The sequence below is a fragment of the Phragmites australis genome, chromosome 19 (assembly GCF_958298935.1).
Source record: "Phragmites australis chromosome 19, lpPhrAust1.1, whole genome shotgun sequence".
Taxonomy (NCBI): domain Eukaryota; kingdom Viridiplantae; phylum Streptophyta; class Magnoliopsida; order Poales; family Poaceae; genus Phragmites; species Phragmites australis.
The window spans coordinates 2,443,356-2,451,776 of record NC_084939.1 but is presented as its reverse complement, the minus strand read 5'-3'; positions in this window follow the sequence as shown (position 1 = coordinate 2,451,776).

The window sequence follows — 8,421 nt, the reverse complement described above, 5'->3', positions numbered from 1 at the left end:
AAGTAAACTTACGAAATTACTCTCCCTGCTCATACTTATATGTAGTTTTAGCTTTATGAACATGTGTGTCTCTAACACCACTGCCAATAAGCAATAGACACGAACATTTTGGTAGCAAGATGCTTGGTTAGAAAACCAAAGAGTATGATAAGTTGTTTGCAAGATAGGAATATCTTGCTTAAATGCATTATATTTTGGACTAGAAGTCTTATTAAAAAATGTCTCCAATTCCGAGGAATCCAAGATGTAGATTCTAAGGAATCATAATTTAAATATCAGATAGTCTTAGCAAAAGAAAAGGAGAAAACAAATGCCTATGACATATGTTTGGTTTAGGTAAAACTACCTACAAGTGTAGCATAAAAATGATTAAAAAAACTCGACTATGAGGGAGAGACGCCCCCCAATTGTTGTTCTAAGGTGGGAAGTACCGAATCCTCGCTAGCCTGGGAACTCATTGAAACAAGTTCTCAGGGAAGTACCCATACGACGCGAGAGCACCCGGATTCAAGACCGAGTGAGTGACTGTAACATCCTGAGTTTTAGCATATAGAATATAGTAAATTTCACTCAATTTTAGTTTTTTTAACCAACATAAAATTAAGGAATTATATATTTGAATATATATATATATATATATATATATATTCAAATATATAATTTTGGCTAAGCATTCCAAAGTGCACCAAATTAAATTCTAAATTAATCCTTGCAATAAATGGAATCATATGCATTTTGGTTTATTTGTTTTTATGTTTCTTTGAGTGGAGATTTGAATTGAATGTCTCTCAAATTCAAATCTATTCTTAAATTCTTTTTTAGCTCAAATCCAAATTGAATTCAAATCCTCTCCCAAAGTTAGAGCTCAAATCCAAATCACAATTAAAATACTCTTATTTGAATTTAGGCCAAATACAAATTCAAATTTAAATTCAAATAAATTCATTTGAATTTACCCCAATCAAAAACCAAATCATTTTAATTCTCTCGGGCCGTCGTCTCTCTTTTCTCTCGGTGCAGCCTATCGGCTTGGTCCAGTCAACCCAGCGCTCCCCTCCCCTCTCACGCGCGCAGGCTGCAACCTCCCCGCAGCAAAGCTCTCGTACGCTCGCCAGCCCATGAGTGCACTCGCTCTCCCTCGCTGAAGCGCGGGCCTCGCTGAGCTGAGTCTTCTCCCTCCTCCAGCACAATGTCGTCGCGCTGTCCACGCCATGCCGCCGTGGCCGACACATTCAATGTGCTAGCAACTTTCTTGCCGCCCACACCTCTCTCTGCTCTCTTCCTCCCTCCCTCAACTATCTCATGCGCAGCTCGAGGCCCCGTGAAACACGACGACTTCTTCGCCCGCCGCACATGCTGGTTGGTGTAGAGTAGCCAGCTACGAATTCTGGTAGGCGTCATCACCAGGAAGCCACGCCGCACCTTCTCACCGTCGCTGCCTTCCAGTTGCTCTCCCTCTCTCTATAAATAGGGCAACCCTGACCTCGCTTTCCTATTTCCCCCAAATCCGCTGTCGTCGCCATTTCTTCACCACCATTGCCATGCTGCCGCCTCCTTCCTAAAAGTAGCCGAGATGCACCGGGAGGCCACCGTCTGCCCTATGCCGCCCTTCCTCGTCCATGAGCCAGAAGGGAGCACGCCCGAGCCGAGGCCGAGAAGACGCCACCACCGCCAAAGCATCGCATCACCCGTCGCCCTGCCCTTCACTATTTCCGAGCTCGGTGAGCTTCCCCTTCCTCTTCTGCTCCCCCTAGCTAGTGTGTTGTCACTCTTGTACCCCCTTCACGCAACAGCCCAAACCTAGGTATAGTATAGTGGGCCCCATTAGTGTACTGTTCAGTGGGCCCCACAGTATTGCTCAGTGGGTCTCACCTATAGACCCCACTCATGAATAGTGAAATTTCATATTTTATTGATTTAATTTTAGATTAAATCTTCCGAGAGTCATAACTTCTCCGTTCTAACTTCGATTCTAGCTATTCACCTAAATTCATCTAAATTCTAGATATATCCTTCTATCCCAGTGTGATATCTATTATGGCTCATTTGGTTTTCTATTTGGTGTTAGTGATTCTTCTTCCGATGTTGATTGTAAAATGCGTATGTAGAACCGGAAGACTTCACGGAGATCCCGGTGGATCATGACTTCCACCAAGTCTTAGAAGAAGATTTTAGAGAAGGCAAATCCTATCTCCTTGATCATTTTGCACCTATGTTTTGTAATAATCTAATTGATCAACTTAAAACTTAAAACTTATTATCGCATGTGCTATGCATTAAGCTATTTCAAATTGCTTGCAATAGTTAAAACCTATCAAACAATTGTCATGTCTTACTATCTTATCCAGAATACATATCACCCTAGGATTTACCTATCGTTATCTATATTAACGTTAGATGATGCCATGATATCTAACATGCTTAGGATGGAATACATTCTCTTCGGAGATATCGCTAGTGTAATACGTCTCTTCGAAGATGTCGCTTCACTATTTAATCAATCCAACTCATATGCCATGAATCCTTGTTGATTGTGGAATCTTTGATGTCGTGTGAGATATGGCAGATGAGGTGTAAAATGGATGAAAATTGTTTTGACGATGGCAAGTGGAGTAGTCCTCCGATCGAGGATGCTCTTGGGGGCTTAAGCTACCTTTGTGGTATTCATTGCCAACTGGAGATGCCTACCACGACAGTATAAGTATCGAATCATTGCGCTATCATGCTAAGACACCCCAGTGCAACCATGCATCCTGTATGGGCAGGACTTGACTTTTCTTCCTCCCGACCGAGATGGACATTCCACTAGGAGGGCGGTGTGCAACGAGGACGCAAGTTACTATCTAGCCCTCTGCTTAGGTGTTGTGAGGACTAGCAAAAGCCTGGGATCTAGCATCGAGTATGAGGCCTCTGGTACTTGATGTATCTCGAAGTAGTTGTCTGGTGAGGGAAGGTGATTGAAGTGTCTTGATATGATTTGCTCCTCTGCTTGCAATGGATGGAGGCTGAACATATCGCGTGGGTACAATGTACAACTTCTACAGAGTATAACTCTATTCGAATAGTCATTTCCACGGTCATGTACATGCAAGGAAATGGCCATGCTTTGATTAGACTCAGGGGCGTGTGTGTCTTTGACGAGTGAGTGTGTGGACTAGATGTTCGTGTGATGAGTTGCTAGTTCAATCCGTTAGGAGCTGCATAGCACTACGCTAAAGACACAATGATAGGAACTACGGAGTGAGGTATAACCCCTCTCAGAACTGAAAACCCCCCCAGATGTATCTTGTTACCTTGTTGAGTTATTTCAAAGTCAATAGTAGAGAATACAACTGAATCACTGCATAAAACTGCTTTACACTTAAAACTAAACCGTAAAGCCTTGTTGTTAAGATATTCTTTATTCATCTATCAACACCTTGAAGTAGTATATGACTTGCTGAGTACCTTCCATACTCATTCTTGCTATTATTCAGATCAGGAAGCAAATGGTGACGTCGTTGGAGATGAAGGCGCAGATGTAGAGCAGATTTAGTAGTCACGTTCATACCCTAGATGCCTATGGCTTTGGATAGTCATTCCGATGTGCTTTTGATGGCCGTTATGCTAGGTTTGTAATATATAGTATGGTTTGAAGACTTTTTGTATTATGTAACCATAATACTTCTATGTATGTTGCATGACCGTGATGTCACAATTGTTATACTATACGTACCAGCTACTTGATCTAGAGACTGATATAGGAGGCATAGGAGAACCCAGGAAAGGGTTCTTACATCGGTTGTAACACCCTGTCTCCAGAATTCGCTTACGCTACATGGGCTGAAACTAGAAACACTAATAGGACAGGGTATTACATTCTCCCTCCTTTAGAGTTGATGTCCTCGGTAGCTTACCGCATACACAACATACAAATATTGTATTTCCGTTCGGTGCTACGCACATACCATGTCCCCTCCACGAGCTGACACGTATGCACTCATACAATGAGAGTCGGCTCTGAATACCATCTGTGGCACCCCATCTCCAAAATTCGCTTACAGACCATCCCACTCATAGGGAGGACCTGCATATACATAGAACATCTCTTACACTTTCATCCTTACTTCGTATAAAAGGGTTAACCTGAAGGTGCTATGTTTGGAGCGTGAAGACTTATAAGCTAGTCTCAAACTATTTAAACTACCAAGATGGTACTAAATCCATCACACTAGAACACTTAGGCTACACGGATCCAAACTAGAAACACTAATAAGCTGGGTATTACAGTAGCTCCTCTACTGGAGGCTCTAACAACCGAGCTATCATAAAAACCATTCATAGTGCAGAAAACAGTCAATACATCGTTATTCTCAACAAAGCTCAAATATGCGTCCTACAACACAAACATTCAGGCTTAGCCACAATATAACCACCAGATGTTTATCTACTGCAAATGGCCAATGGTTGCTTATGTGCCTATAGGTTAATTCCATACAGTATATTATAAAAAGGAGGTGCTTTTGCCCATTGACTTTACTAAAGTCTCCTGTCCATATTTGTTTATTTACATGTCAACTAGTTATTTCATAGCTTCATCTGGTTTCGCATTCAATATATAAATCATACTTTATTGCCATATGAGATATAAGCTTGTGTTGCTCAATTTTCCGGATAATGTTGAGTTATCCGATTGGGGTTCAGGACTGCTAAAAGCTAATCATCCAAGGTGCATCTTCCCCACTGCAATAATGGAAAAGTTTGTTCCTCAGCACTTTCTTTCCTCAAAACTTATTCCTGAGCATTAGAAATAAAAAGTTTGTTCGTCCACTTCAGGAAAAAAAAGAAAAAGGATCTGCTTTGTCATCCCATTTCTGAGACGAACCTTTTCTTTTCTATGTAAAGAGGATTATTGATAAAAAAGTTTAGTTCTTTTTCACTGCTGGAGGTCTACACGCTCATTGGCAACCAGTTGTTTGTCTTGTCAATTCTTCCGGACGGCTGCATGTATTAAGCACAGAAATTTCAATCAAGTGGATCGCATGATTCAAAGGTTACGTTTTTGTCCAGATGAAATTTCTCCTTGTTGTCCAGATGAAATTGAGAAACTACCTTCCCTGTTCAGTAAGCAATTAACATGAACATTTTCGTAAAGCTGGAAGATGCTGCGTCTGAAAACCAAAGTATACGCAAGTATTTTTTCAAGACAAAATCACCTTGCTAAAATACAATCCATTTTGACTAGGGTACTATAAAAAAGTCCCCTAATACTAGGAATCCAAGAAACAGTCTTTAAGGAATGCTTCATAATTCATATGTGTGCGACGGTTTTAGCAAAAGAAAAAGAAAGATGCGAAATGCCTAGAAATTGTGTTTAGTATAGCTAAACTACCTACAAAAATAGGTGTCCTACAACTCAAAGATTCAAGCTTAGCCTCTAACTTGTGTTTAGTATAGTTAAAACTACCTACAAGTCTAGAATAAGAATGGTTCACAGTGCAGAAACAGATAAAGAACACATTAGAAAAAAGAGTTCTTTGTAATGATGCTCAAATCGGTGTCCTACAGCTCAAAGATTCAGTGTTAGCCACAAGGTCGCCACCTCAACATAAACAATGACCAACAGAATCATTTTGCATAATTGAAAGGTCTACAAAATCTAGTGAGTGTTTGGGGGCATCTATGCTGTTCCCACTTTGGTTTTCTTCTGCCTCAGATTTCTCCAAACCCATCCTCATGCAGCTCCTCTCTCCAGGAAGCAGTCATCCAAGATCCATGGCTTTGGTCACTTCAGCTCCGAGTTGTTCTGTCCAGAGAACACACTGGATTCCATGGCTTTTGGTTTCTTCCCGGCTTTGTGCAGGGCAAACAGAAAGTGAGCCCCAATGTCCTGATGCACGGACAAGGTCACAAGACCAAGGGAACTGAACTGAAGGGCAGTAGCATCAAGCTGGGATTCTGCAATCATGCATCGTCCTTGAGCAGCTAAGCCCATGTCTCACGTTCAGCGTGTCAAACCGGTCACCGAGTCGTGGACTGTGCGTGGGTCTGGTGTAGAGTGTCGCCTTTTTGGAGTTTTGTTTCAGCCCTTTGGAAAGTTGAGACCCTAATACAGAGAGCCTGCTTGCATAAGGGGGGATTAGATATAAATCACTAGTATTTGATTTACATTGGGTCCAAACCCCTATGATTTAGTTCAAAATTGAAGCAGTCCCTCTTCCAAACACTCCAAGTGTACAACTGGGAGTATTCTCCCGCATGCTTTCATTCACTCACATAGGCAGCAAAAGATAGAGAGGAAATTAAAATGCTTTTTTTTCCCTTTAGAAGAATGGAATGGTTGTTGAAAGGGAACCTGTTTCAACTCACAAAGAACAGATGGGCTGATTTTCTAAACACAGGAATAATGGCATGTGTGAAAGGCACCTCCAACTAGTTGCCCTCCTTCACAAGGTAATGCTTAGGATGTCCTTTTCTGATGTGCAATGCTACACCCATTGATTTCAATCTAATAGTGCTCTGGTTCAAGATTCTCCATTTTTTCCAGCATAAAAAATATCTTTTTTTTTCCGAGAGTGTTTTTAAACACTTGGATAAGCCTAAATAGGTTGCAATTTTTCCAACAACGGGTAGACCCGAATTCCATTAAATGAATAACGGATTTCAATGTTAGTTCATTTACTTATTTGGAGGGTTCCAAAACAAAATAATAAAATAGCAGTGGAACCAAACATGTTTTGTCTCACTTCCAATCAACATTGCTCAAGCTCAACGTGTCAAACAAGTCACCGAGTCCTGTGTGACTCTGTGTGAAAATTGGGCAAGAATCACTAGTATTTGGTTTACACTGGGTCCAAATCACTACGATTTAGTTCAAATTTGAATTCTTAGAGCAACCCAGCGTAACTAGAAATATTTGTCTGGATGCTTTCCTCATTCACATGTGTAGCGAAAGATAGAGAGCAAATTAAAATGGTTCTTTCTTTAGAGGAAGTGAAAATGGTTAAGTTGTTGAAAGGGGCCCTTTTTGTTACTAGTTCTCCACTGTGTTACCCGGACACCTGTGTCCAAATTTTTTTACCGAGTCGGACACTCGTGCACCCGTGTCAGATTCCGACACCCGTGTCGGATTCCAACTGGTATTTGGCGTATCCCAAATTTTTTTGCCGAATCGGACGCCCCGACACGAGTTGGACTCCGACACTCGCACCCGTGTCCATATAACACAGGTTCTCCAGCACACAAAAACAGTTTTTCTAAACACTGGAAAAATGATATGATTGAACGGCAACCGATTAGTTGCCTTCCTTCCTAGGGTTAAAGACTTAGGATGTCTCTTTCTGATGGTGCAATGCTATATCCACTGCTATCATGCTAGATATTTGCGATGAAGAAAAAGGTAAATAAAAAAACATCAATGAACTTTATTACTTTTGTGAAATCATCCTTGTGGTTTGTAAATACAACTAGCTGTGTTTTGCATCACTTTCAAATAACATGCTCGAATCAAGAAAAGATAACAGAAAATTACGATACTAAACCACGAAGTTGTATTTGAATGTTCAGAGGTGCAAGGCTTTCTTCTGCAAATTAAATTTACTCGCAATAAACAGTGCAGTGGCCATTATTTGAAGTAAGAGAGGAATATCCAATCCTATCCATGTGTTTGGTCACTTCAGCTGTGAGCTGTTCTGTCCTAAAAACACACTGGATTCCATGGCTTTTGATTTCTTCCCCAGCTCTGTGTATGACAACAAACGGTGAGTAATGCAAGGACAAGATCACGAGTGCAAAAGGAACCGATGGAAATTAACATGGACTGTGGTCAATGAGCAGCCCATTGCTCACGCTCAACGTGTGCAAATCGAAGAAACAGTGACAGTAAATCGCAACGCTGAGCCAGCGAGATGTTTCTGAAAGAAATTTCAGAAAGAAAGATGGCTTTGAAAGAAAGTTCAGAAGCAACTGTGCAAAGTATTGTTATGCAATGCGAGATGTTTCTGAAAGAAATTTCAGAAAGAAAGATGGCTTTGAAAGAAAGTTCAGAAGCAACTGTGCAAAGTATTGTTATGCAATGGCCAAATGGCAAAATTCCAAGTAAAATAGGGGCCTTTGGTCAACAGGTAAATGTTCTAGTGCTAGCCCAGATGAGACAACAAACAATATGAGGTCGTTGTCCGCTAGTTGTTTCATCTCGTGAGAATAATTCTCATGGGTCCAAGTTGATATCTGAAAACAAGGAAGAAAGCTGGAAAATTTTCAGAAGCTACCAAATCTGTTGGACTTGATCTTTGAGATGGGAGTGAAGACGAGTGACATGGATCGCAACCTAACGGTGACTTTCCGTTCTTCTGATGTCCACATATTCATATTTATCATGTCCAAATAATCTGTTGGACCTGCAATCTTATCTGAATACTGCTGGGTTCTGTCAGTTTCACA